This window comes from Haplochromis burtoni, unplaced genomic scaffold (assembly GCF_018398535.1).
Source record: "Haplochromis burtoni strain Fernald_Lab_line unplaced genomic scaffold, NCSU_Asbu1 Contig_437, whole genome shotgun sequence".
NCBI classification, from domain to species: domain Eukaryota; kingdom Metazoa; phylum Chordata; class Actinopteri; order Cichliformes; family Cichlidae; genus Haplochromis; species Haplochromis burtoni.
The window spans coordinates 431190-441019 of record NW_024582798.1 but is presented as its reverse complement, the minus strand read 5'-3'; the positions used below and the strand labels follow the sequence as shown (position 1 = coordinate 441019).

The window sequence follows — 9830 nt, the reverse complement described above, 5'->3', positions numbered from 1 at the left end:
AACTGGAGTCTATTAGATAGATATGATACAAACCACTGCAGCGCAGTACCTGTAATACCTACAGCATGTTCTAATCGCTCTAATAGGATATTATGGTCAACAGTTTTGAACGCTGCACTGATTAGGTGGTAGGTGATTAGGAGGTGATAGCTGATTATTAGAGATAGGTTGGTCATATTTAAGACTGAGACATTAATTAATGACAGGCCTTCTTTGAGCAGTTTTGTAAGAATGGAGTCTAAAAGACACGTTGAAGGTTTGGACAAAGTAATTATTGAACTCTTGTTTTAGATGAACACACCATGTATTTCTCTAGAGCATATCTCTCCTGTACTGATCTCCTGCTAAAACAGTTGGTACTGTTTATGAGCCAAACCACATTGTCAAGGCCGGCAGGCTGACTCCTTACCCTCTGCAGGAATTTGGTGGTTGCAGCTTACCAAGCAGCCTCTTCATAGTTTCAATTTGCCTGTGGGATTCCCAGGTTCTCATATTATTCCCCTGAGAGTACACCTTGGATCATACAGCTGGTTTGTACTCCTGCTTTCTATTTCTCAGGCGTACCTCTTCAATCGGCTGGCCAGGGCTGTGAGTGATTGCTTAGCAGTTTCTAAGACCTCAGGTATACTTTATTTCTTAGGTATCCCTTTCTTCATCACACCTTTCTCCAGCTCTAATAGTTGGCTAACTTGTGGCTGTTCATTTTATAGCCAAGCATCTCTGTGATCATTTGTGTAGCATTTGTGTTGTATCTCATCAGTCTCCAGTTGTGATTCCAGTTGGCTCTTCATAAATTTGGAACACTGAGCCACTTGGCTTTTCAACATCAGTCTAGATGTTGGGTAGGGCTGCCACAAACGATTATTTTGATAGTCGACTAGTCACCGATTATTTTTGCGATTAGTCGACTAATCAGATCATCAGCCATTGGACGTAAAATGTACAGCTTATTGCACCAGCAGCATCTGCTCTTATATAACTATCATTAGCTTACAGCTTTAAGCTTTTAAGGTGCTAACTAACAATAAAGACAAGATGATAGTTTATTAAATTTTAATGAAATTTGCAGATTGTTTCGGTGAGGTTTAATAAATTCCTTGCTATCTAAAATATAACAGCACACCGGAGTAAATTCTCGAGCATCTCACACTTCTGATAATCAGCTGTCTGCTTGACGTTTATTCAGCTGTGTAAAAACTATAACTTTGATCTCAGCCAAACTGATTTACTCAGGAACAAATAAAATACTACAAAAAGCCAAACAATAACATTTTTAAGTTATCTAAGTGACTCATATATCATGTTTAACCTGAGTAGCAAAAGACGGTGGTGGGTTTGAAAACGATTTGCCGGGAGTCCGGTGTTCTCACGGCTCTAGTGAGCCTTGCCCCCGGCTAGCTATCGAGCTAGTGAGTAATATTATAACTAACTAGCTGCCGCCATTGTTGGAAACTGAGCAGGGCCGCGCTATGAATTCTGGGACAGAGCTACTTCTTCTTCTTCAGGGTTTAACGGCAGCTGGCATCCTTGTACATGCAGTGCTGCCATCTTCTGTTTCAGTCCATTATTACACTCTTAAATCCTGCTACTTATTCCTGCATCTTTTGTGATCTTACAAAGCTTCAAACGACGTGTTGACTATTCAATCAGTCGTCTACGATTTTGATAGTCGATGTAATCGTGACTAGTCGACTAATCGTGGCAGCCCTAATGTTGGGTATCAAAGATTCCAAAGGTCCTGCATGCTGTTCATGCAACCCCTTCCACTAGGGTTAGTTGCATAGTAGCGTTCCAACAACACCATATTCTCATCTATTGCTCATTTGTGCCTTCTTGTTCCAGTATTCTACTACTAATCAGGGTGTTTTAGTTCCTCAACATCTGACGTATACCTTGTTAATCCAGGCGACATCAGAGCCAGTATGGCTTCAGTTACCTCTCTCTCACACATATCTGAGGAAGGCTTGGTTAGCAATGGGAATCTAGCATGGGGCCCCTTACCGAATACAGTTGCCCTGGCTGGAAGTGGAACCCCCAAACTGAAGTTCCAAGGGTGATTAGTCAGTAAATGATACAGCAACAAATGATGCATAGCAATGCAACACCAATGTTACATATAATTGAGAACTTGGCTGCATTGAGTGTCTCAAGGAGTTGACTATTGTTTATTGAACTCTTTACAAAACATGGCCATGTCCAGGATTTTTTAAAACAATTAAAGCAAAAACACAAAGAGGGCAAAAGGAAACAAATATGATCCTTCAGATGGTAGTCCACTAGCCAGCGGGTGACAAAACAATGGCCGCATCAAGCTTTTATTTATACTTACATAAACAATGTAAATGTACAATAAATAAGGCTGTAGCATATACTGTGTATACTTACATGTGACAAACTTTCTGTCTTTCTGTATTTAACCCAGTTTTGTAGGCTAAGCACAATTTTCTTTTAATTCTACTCTCTTGAAAGCAATACTGCACTGCAATAAGGGATGACCTTCCATTAGTGGACATGATGCAGTTCTGAATAAAATATATTTTTTGTTCATATGTATATGGGTACTAATTGAGTTATATAGACTATATTGCCAAAAGTATTCATTCATCTGCCTTTGCACGCATATGAACTTGAGTGACAATACTTAATCAATAGGATTTAATAAGATATTGGCCCACCCTTTGCAGTTATAACAGCTTCAGCTCAGTCAAGTCCTGTTCTCACAGTGCCAAACCCAGACCCTTCAATCAGATTACCAGATGGAGACGTGTGATTCGTCACTCTCTAACCCTAACCCAGAGAACACGTCTCCACTGCTCTAGAGCCCAGTGACAGGATGCCTTACATCACCAAGCAGAATGCAAAGCACCAGACGCAGTGTTGTAAGGGTTGGCCATGAAAACCCAATCCATGAAGCAGGCACTGATCTTGACCTAATCTGAAAGTCCCTATTAAGTTGAATTGACTCTGCAGAAAGTTGGCAACCTCTGAGCACTGTGTGCTTCAGCATTCGCTGACCATGGTCTGTAATTTTCCATGGCCTAACACTTTGTGGCTGAGTTGCTGTTGTTACCAATTGTTCTCAGAGGAAATTTCACAACTGGAAAAACTGTCCTTGTTCTATCACTATCACAGTACAACACTCGATTCAGTCCACTCATGAAAGTGACCCATTCATTCACAAATGTTTAGAGAAGCAGTGTGCATGCCTAGGTGCTTGATATTCTACACCTGTGGCCATGAAGGTCATTCAGGGATTTGGACAGGTAAGTGAATGCTTTTGGTAATATACTGTATCTTTAAATCTCTCCATTTCTCTCTCTGTGTCTCACACACACAACCCACACCTTTCCCTGCTCCACTTTGCTTGTTTCAGGATTTCTTTAATGTTGGACTCTCAAATAGGACAAAAAGAGGTGCTCGTGTCGGCTAGGATAGCAGAAATGCAGGGTTGATAATATCAAAATCACACACACAGTCCCTTGTCCCTTGTAACAGATAATAAACAAAGTGCAGGTTATAATTGCGCTCCAGGATCTGTGGCGCCTGTTGCTGTAGGGATGTGTGTGTGTGCATGCATGTGTGTGTATTTGTGTGGACATGCTCTAGTGTATTATGGCATACTGATGGTCATTAAAATTAATGATGTGGGGCTGATGTCACCAAGTAAAAGAACTGTGTGCATGTGGATGTGAGGAATATATGGAAGTGAAATAGAATGTCATAAGGCAGAAGAAAGATGATGTTTGAACTTAAGAACAATATAGAATATTGGACGGCACATTTTTAATATGCACATGGGGTTTTTTTTCTGTCACTAGAGGATTTATGGGACAATAAAGGGTAAAAAAGGTCTTGTTTGTGAAGGGGAGAAAGAGAGAACACAGTGGGGTATTTGAGACACTCAAGCATAAATCATTTAACTAACTCTCTTCCCAAATAGACACTTGTGTCTGTTGGTTACTTAGACAGGGAATGAAAAAGGGAGGAAAAGAAAGCGAATAGACTAAAACATCCAGTAGGGATGGAATATGAGTTTGGATGAAATAGAAAAGTAAAATGAGTCAAACAAAAAAGGGCAGAGTATTATCTTTGGTAGATTTTCTGATGAATATTGCTAGCATTGCCCTGCTACATTAAATAATAATAAGAAAATAAAGTAATAAAGTGGATGCAGTGAGCTATACTAAAAGAAAGCAAAATTAAAAGAATGAAAATAGGCAACATCTGAGACCTAGAAGACACACAGTGCAAAGCTCTGCTAGTGCAGAGTAATTCAATAGCTTAGAAATATGCAGTTTCTATTATGGTTTGTTTGTTTATAATTTGATTTTCCAACAAAATAGCACATGCTGTTAAGTGGACCAGTTTCAAACTCAACAAAGATACAATCTAAAAACCCCTGTACCACAACCTTCCATTAATACCCGTCCATTATCTTCCGTTTATGCAGGTCCGTATCGTGGGGACAGCAGCCTAAGCAGAAAAGCCTACAGCTCCCTCTCTCCACCCATCTCCTCCAGCTTATTGGAGAGAAAACAGGGCATTCCCAGGCCAGCTGAGAGAGGTAATCTCCCCCGAGTCTGCCACTTGGCTATGCCTTGAAGTTCTGTCCAGAAAAACTATAAACAGAATTGTGACAAATGGCAGCCCTGTCAGAGTTCAACACCTACTTGGAACAAGTCTGACTTATTGCCAGCAATGTGGACCAAGCTCCTGCAAAAGTTGTACAAGAACTGAATGGCTCATACAAAAGCACCACCCAAAACACACTCCGAGGCACGTGGTTGAAAGCCTTGTACAAGTCCACAAAACACATGTAGATTGGTTAGGCAAAATCCCACGCATCCTCAAATATTCTTGAGAAGATATAGAGTTCGTCCAGTGTTCCATGAACAGGACAAAACTGAGTTGTAAACCTTCTTGGGGAGGCTGAGGAGTGTGATTCCTAGGAAACTGGAACACAGCTTGTGGTTTCTCTTCTTAACCTCTGGGGGGTCCTAGAAAAATGCATACACTATTGGGCTTAGAGCCACAAATCGACCACGCCATGAAAAGTGCCATAAAATATCTATATATTAATATTTTTTTCCACTTTAAATTAGCCAATCTTTTAGACCTACTTCTCCTTGAAATATTCATATCAAGTTTTAATTACATTTCGCGGATTTTAACCCTTTATATCCCGGTTTCGTCACATGGCCGCACTGTTTTTTTAGCCCCAAAAAACAAAGAAATCAAATATTTCCCAAAAGATACAATTCCAAGGCCCGGACTCCCGAGTACCACCAACATTCGGAAGATGGCCCATTATTTGGTTGTAATGACCGTGGAATGGGAAATAGCGTTTATAATGGGTTTCAATGGGGCACAAATCGACCACTAGGACCAATAGTGTAAGTTTATCTGTAGCTCAGCCACTGAAGCTAATTTAAGGGAGTCAGACTGGAATTTTGAAATATATGTAACCAGACTTTTTTTTTGGAAAAGTTGGCTATATTCCGTTCAACACAGTGCAAATGGCGTGTATACGAACAATGAAAAATGGCACAAATCGACCCAAGACCACCCAGAGGTTAACAATGTGAACCACCATCATAGTCTGCCATTCCAGAGTAACTGTCCCAGATTTCCACATTATGTTGTTGAGGTGTCAACCAAGACAGTCACACAGCATCTAGAGCCTTTAGCAACTCAGGGTGATCCTCTTCCAGGGGAGTTATTGATCCGCTGCTCAGGATGTCCCGGCATGTTTACTGTCCTGTCCATTATGATCGAACACGTCCAATAACAAGTCCAAAAACAGAACAGAACTTAGGTTCATATCAGGCACGTCATTCCTGTCAATCACACCCCTTTAGTTCTCACTGTGATTGTTCACATGAGTGCTGATATCACCAGACACCAGCTTAGAAACCAGATGGAGCACCCTTGAGCACTCCACTCAAAGAATCCAAAAAGGCTGAGTACTGTGAACTGTCATAAGTGGAAACAATAGTCAGGACCCATTCCCAGACCTGAAGATGAAGGGAAGCAACCCTCTCAACGTACTGGCAACAAGCCGAGAGGGACACAAGAATACTAAATACAAAACAAAATGTCCATCAAAGGCAAAGGGGCACAGGGAAAAGATCAAAACTCAGGTCAGGGGCCGGTGTGGGGGCCAATGGCTCCATAGTTCCGCAGTTCAGGGGGCCGACCCGGAGGACAGCAGCACAAGAGTCTAAACAGTTCAGGAGGCCGACGGTTCAGTAGTCCGTGACTGAACAGTTCCGGCGACAAAGCAGTTCTGGAGGCCGGCCGCGGAGCCAGTGGTGGTGACGAAGCAGCTCCAAAGGCTGTCTGCACCGGCGAAGAAGCCCAGTCAGTGGCCTAGAAGGCGGCCGCCAACGCCAAACCACACATGGATGAGGTTGAGCTGGCTGAGCCAGACGTGGACGGGGCGATGGCGTGGCAACCATAGGATCAGGCGAGGCAGGACCAGGCGCGGCAACCACAGGACCAGGCAAGGCAGGACCAGGTGAGGACGGCACTGCGGACAACATCGTGGAAATCACAGGTGGTGGTGCTGCAGACTGGATAGATCCCTCGGACCCTCCAGTGGAGACAGGTTGCTGAACGGGCTCTCCAGAACCCCCAGCAGACATGAGGAAGTGCTGGCCGGGCTCTACAGAACCCCCAGCCGATGAGGCAGACGGCGGCGTGGGAGCTGCGGAGTGCTGGATGGGCTCACTCGAGCTTCCAGCAGGAGCAGATGCAGGGCCAGAGGGTATTGGGACCCCTGGCTGAATGTGTAGCTGACCAGGTGGGTGAGTGTGTAGCAGACTAGGAGACTGAACTGCAACAGGGGACTGCACTGAGGGCGACAGAGCTAATGGTTCAGGTGCAAATGGAGCTGCTGGTGAAGGAGCTAATGGCTGTGTTACAGAGAGCTGAGCAGGCGACACTGGGGACTGAGCTACAGACTGAAGTAAAGGTTGGTGGTTGTTACAATGAAAGCTGCGATGGTGGTTGTAGTGGTTGTTGTAGCTGTTCTCCTTAGTCTCCAGAACATGGGAAAACTGCTGGATGGGCTTAACTGAGCCGCCAGCAGAAACAGAAATGGATGCAGGCTCTTGCTGGGCACTAGCCACTCCCACCCGAGGAATGGTCACAGGTGCGGGAGCTGGCTGGAAAACTAAACAGTTCATAGAAGGAGCGTGATCTGCAGTCTCTAACTCAGTTAGCTCAACAGCAGGTTGTCCATAATCACAATGCTCAGACTGAGTGAGAAACAGTCACAATTACTCACTGACAGGGCTTGCTCAGCAGCTGTGGGGTCATGGCGACGTGAGCGCCGCTTTCTCCGGGGAGTGGGAGAAGGCAGGCTGGGCTGCGAATCCTTCTCTCCCTTTCTCTCTCTGTCCATTTTAGGCAGTGCAAACAACTCCTGGCAGAGAAACTCCACTGCGTAAATCATGTCCTCCCAGAGCTCAGCAGAGGGGTTGTGAGTTGCTGGGTCCATTGTCTGGTCCTTCTGTCACAAAACGGCTGTATGCAGGCAAGAGAAGGACCCAAACGCAAACTCACAGAGACGAAAAGTAAACTAAAAAAACACAGCTTTATTTTGCCGGCGTGGTGGGACAAAAAATAACAATACAAAATTAAACTGGGAAAACTAAAGCACAAGGTGACACAGGGAAAATCACACAGCTATAAGGGAGGTCGCAACACTGAGCACAGGAAGACAGAGGTCTTAAATACACACATGAGGTGATCAGGGGAAGTGGCAACACATGGGGAAACAGTTGACACACATGAACCTATTGACATCACAGGGGAAACTTAAAACTAAACACAATGAACACAGGAACACGGGACCTCTTTCAAAATAGAGCAGGAAACATAATGAAATGCAGACCTGACAGCATGAAGTTATCAAAAGACATCCAGCCATGAAACACGTGAAGGGGGAAGAGAGACTTCCCATATGGAAAAGAAATAGTAAAAACTTATAAAAGACTTGCATAAGATGTGGCCTACTTCATATAGTGAATCATATAAGACTGATATGATTTACTCATGAAAGTGGCCACTTTCTCATTACTTTCATATATTGTTTAGTAAGTATCCTAAACATACAAGTTTAATTTATATGATTTTTCAAGGGATCTTATATCTGTTTTCACTCTTGTATGCTTTTCATTTAAGTTTCACACAAGACAGATACAAACTTTATAAGATTTATATATATCTTTTCCATATGGGTTAACACAGGGGTTGAAAACACAAGGGGAAACTAATAAGCAAATGAACAATTTAATGAGCTTAAACATACACTATAAACATCAAAATAAACTAAAACTCAAAACGCTGGGTCATAAGTCCCAGGATCGTGACAAAAGGTGGTAAATTTAAATACCAACCATCAAAGCAATGGACTTTGCACAACAGAGGTAAAGAAGAGAGTATAGGCAGAGTAAAATTCGTGTAGATAGTGAGATGAGTTTATTATGCTTAATAGCATAAAAACTGTTGTGTTGTCATGCTAGCATTAGTCTTGGTTTGAAAGCACTACTGTGCTTTGTTTTACAGTGTGACTGCATACTATTAAGGGCACACACATGGGGTTCCAGTCATATGTCATCATGGAAACTGAAGAATATTTTTTTAGCTTGCTGGTTTTGAAAACTACAGTATGTGAGAATACTACTAAGCATTAAGTATGCCACCAGCTGCAGGCATTTCAAAGTGTCAATAAAAGCTCAGTACTGTACAGCTTGTACAAGTTCAAAATGTTAAGCCTTCAGAGGGTCATGCTGTTTAGAAGGATTAGAGTGCTGTAATGGCAACACATAGTGTTTGAAAAAAAAAAGATCTCGGAATATTTCAAGGAATTGCTATTGTCTTAGATGGATTTACATATCACTAGTGTTGGGTAAGTTACTTTAAATTGGTAACTTAGTTACATTACTAGTTAACTCTATCAAAAGTAACTCAGTTACTTCAAGTTACTCCTTACTCAAAGTAACTAGTTACTAGGGAAAGTAACTTTGGTTTTACTCAGAATTCTCTTGTTAATGTGTTGCTTCCCTAACTGGAAACCCAGCAAGATTGCCAGTCTTCTAGCTTGCTTACATGTTAGCACTATCCTGCCAAAAGTGCTCTGTGCCACCTATCAACAGAAAGGAAAAAAGTAATGTGCATATTTTCACGAGAGAAATCCCACGCCTGGACCGTCGTCGACTACCGCCATGATTCTAGCCTACGTCACAGCGTCACATGCGCTTTTTACATCCAACACGAAAACTGCAGTCGTGATGCTTTTGATTGTACTCAGAACTCGGAAATCCTGCCTCCGAGCGGGAAGATGTAGGTAACACCAGACTGCAGATGAGCTGCATACAGGGCTGGACTGGGACAAAAAATCAGCCCGAGCATTTTTACTAGAGACCGGCCCACCATTATAGGAGAAATCATAAAGCCTTTTAATGAAAACAAACGCTGTTGTGACAGTGATGTTCACTGTCTTGTTATTTGTTATTTGTTATTTGTTAAAAGCGAGATATTTTAAATGAGAATAAGAAAGAAAAGTATTTTTTGTGCCCCCTTTTCCCTGTTAATGCCCTACCTGCCCCCGTGGCAAAACTTTGCTAGACCCGCCCCTGCACAGTTACCAGCTGTCAGCTGTCACCACATATCCAAACTGATATCATGACCAGCAGCTTTACAGCTGTGGCTCCAGCAAACATCAGCTGATACTAGAAATTAATATTAAATAAATTCTAACAACAGCTGATCAAGCTTAAAAGTGCTGCTGTTGTTTAGCGCGACATCCGCTGGTTTCCTCTTTC

General features: G+C 42.7%; 1 protein-coding gene across 1 annotated transcript in view; it reads left to right on the top strand.

Annotated features, from left to right (window-relative positions):
- The first annotated feature begins 4096 nt into the window (after positions 1-4096).
- The window catches only part of LOC121812112 (teneurin-3), a 185900-nt gene continuing 180166 nt past the window's right edge, over positions 4097-9830 (top strand). Inside the window, exon 1 of the mRNA XM_042213355.1 lies at positions 4097-4564. The gene's annotated coding sequence lies outside the window, so the exon portion shown is untranslated. The remainder of the gene's footprint in view (positions 4565-9830) is intronic.